Source organism: Onychostoma macrolepis, chromosome 01 (genome assembly GCF_012432095.1).
Source record: "Onychostoma macrolepis isolate SWU-2019 chromosome 01, ASM1243209v1, whole genome shotgun sequence".
NCBI classification, from domain to species: domain Eukaryota; kingdom Metazoa; phylum Chordata; class Actinopteri; order Cypriniformes; family Cyprinidae; genus Onychostoma; species Onychostoma macrolepis.
This window is the reverse complement of record NC_081155.1, coordinates 16,538,768-16,541,899: the sequence shown is the minus strand read 5'-3', so window position 1 is coordinate 16,541,899 and position 3,132 is coordinate 16,538,768.

Below are 3,132 nucleotides of genomic sequence, written 5' to 3'. Positions count from 1 at the left end.
GATTATAAGGCATCAAGCATCTCTCAAGATCATGGGTTCAATTCCCAGAGAAAACACAAACTAATAAATATGTACATTTTACATGCACATTACATTGCTTTGGGTGAAAGCATCTGCCAAATGCATATGTAAATGGTGTATGGGGTGTAAGTGTAAGTATTTGCATAACAGAGTTCGCAAACAGGATAGACATGTTTTTTTTAATGATATAGTGTGTGTTTAGTTTTGGGGCTTGCTTAAGTCAGAAATGAAGTGTACACACCCTAAACAACTTTCCCGCCTCACACATACTGAGTTCAGGCTATTTTTTGTTTGGCTACATCATGCCGTTAAATCTTAATTAAACCCAGGGCTTTTAGACACGCTCTGAAAGTGACGGAATGACATCTGGGACCAGATCTAAAGTGAAACCGAGTGGGATCTGGTTGTTAACAGTGAACTCGACATTTCCCGACATTTTACCCCTTGCTAATATCTTTATACCTTTATATCTCTAATTATTTATCTGCCCTTAACATATTTCTTCTGACTCTGTATGCATCTGCATTCTGTCTTTTACAATGTCTGTTATTATTATAGCAACAGTCTTCCAAAGTAACGTCAGCGAAGGTCTCTCCTGCAAACTGATATCAAATAGACACTTTTAATCTTATTTCGTTTAACAATTCTGTTCAAACAGCAAACGCCCCCTGGAGTTCAAGCATGGTAGTGCAACCTGTATTCAACACCTGGGGTTTCTTTTCTTAATAAATCTCTACTCTTCCGATACACATAATTTTTACTTAAATGCTTAGTGAATATCAGGAGATGGGAATCAGTGAGTCTTCTTGCTGTGGCAGTCCCATCATACACTGAATTTGGGGGTTGTGGGTAATAATAAACCCGCAAAATATGCGCACTGTATGCTATGATTTACATTTATGCAGTGCATGGGCTCTTTACACCTTGGGAATTGAACCTACGACCATTATGTTGCTGGCACTGTGCTTGACCAGTTACTGTTGCAACAAACCAATGAATATGAACATCAATCGTGTGTTATGATTTAGGACAAACAAGGGCTTTTCACACTTGAAATGGGTAAGCCTGGGTCATACTTAACCCTGGATAAAGTGAATCCTGGATTCTCTTGTTTCACGTTTCACGCTGCTTAGAATGTATCCATGGTTAACAATTAATCCAGGGTATCCATACATTGGCATTTCACACTGTGCATTCCTTAACCCTGGGTTAATGTTCTTATTTGCATATTTGTGGTGTCAGTGTCATTGTTTGGACTTAGTATATTGCCAAATATACTATCGAGTTTTTCCTAAATGGACTTTTCAGAATTAGTTTATACAATGTTCAGTGTTTCCGTGAATGTCCAGAGCACGTGAATATGAGGCACGTGATTGGCAGTGGTGGGGAGTAACTAATTACATGTAATGGCGTTACGTAATTTACAAAATAAATGTAACTGTAATCCATTATGAGACACCGTAGTAGTCTAGATCGACACCAATGCTTCATGAGTTTAGGACACATGCTTATTCGTTTTATTTCCTATTTTGATTTATGTATATGCTTTATATTTTTAAGATTAAGTGTTTTTTGGCATTGTTAGATGCCAGTGTTTCTTGTCGTAGCTATTCAAAGATTTGATTCCAAAACAGTATCATAAAGTATTTCTTGTTATGTGATTTTAAATCTGTACTTAACTCAGAACTATCTCGAAGTACAAGAGGTGCTAAACGGCTGATTTTGTGGTGGTTGTGCTTGAAAATTTAATTATTATAACATTAAAGTGACGAAGGATTTTGAAAGTCTGACAGTAATCAGTGTTGAGCACTACTGTAAGATTAACCCTGTTTGGTTTAAATGTTAGAAAATGATTAACAGTTGAAAACATTCATTGGAAATTTAGAAAAGTAATCAAATGTAATCAGTTACATTATTTTAATAAAGTAATTGAAATAATTACACTACTTATTACATTTTAAATAGGGTAACTTGTAATCTGTAACTTATTACATTTTCAAAGTTACTTTCCCAGCACTGGTGATAGGCTGTCGGTTGCTTGATTTGACACACATCATTTCATACAGGCTACGTTTACCACTAGTGTGTTTTTGTTTTAAAACGCATAACTTTTGCTACGGTTACTCTACTTCAGTGTTTTCGAGGACTTTCGAAAATGCTGCAGACTCCAGATTAGTTTGAAAACTCCGGGTTTGCGTTTCAGTGTAAACGGACCCAAACGGAGACTTTTGAAAACGATGGCATGGCTGCTCACATTGGGTTTGTGTATCCTTGACGACCGGGGTTAACAATAACATCATGCTCATTGTTGTACCTGCATGAATGGTCATGTGACATGCGTTTTTGGTTGTGTAGTGTGGACGGAGAACATTTCTGAAATGCAGTGAAAATGCCAGTGTAGACGAGGATCGTTTTCATTTTAAATCGCTGTTTTAAAACAAAAACGCACTAGTGTAAACAGGGCCGAGTTTGACATTGTAATGAAGGGTTAACACCACAAAAGCAGTGCTAACCATGCTCCGGAGCAAGGATTTCATATTCCCAAGTAAAAAGCGCTGTTAAACGTTCCTCTACACCCAGGGTTAAAACTGGAGTTTACAACGACGAAAACCCGGGGTTAAGCACTTTGTGAAAAGCCCTAAACAGTGTTATGCTGTAAAAGTGACCCTGCATTTATTATCTTCATTCTTTTACCTTTTCATAACCCTTGCATGCTCGTTCTCATTTTTTGTTTGTCTTCCTATTTTCCTCTTTTCATGATTCATTTCCCAGTTTTGGAGTTCTTCTTACTCAATAGATTCTAGGTATACTGGATAAAGTGTCATATGATTATTAAAGGAATAGTTCACATGAAAAAATGCAACAACTGACACAAAACCTACATTATGCTAAAATCTCAACTTTACTTTTTTGATTTCTTCCTGTGTCCTGACTCAGTTACTGTCAGTGACATACTTTTTGCGTTCTGTTTAGATGACGATGGTGATCTTTGTATCGCGTCTCAGTGCAACTGCTTGCATCTGTTTCTCTGTAGACTACACGAAATGCAACACATGACTGGAAAGAGTTTAGATCGTCTTGCTTGCTGAAGTGTAGTTGAGGGGTGGAGCT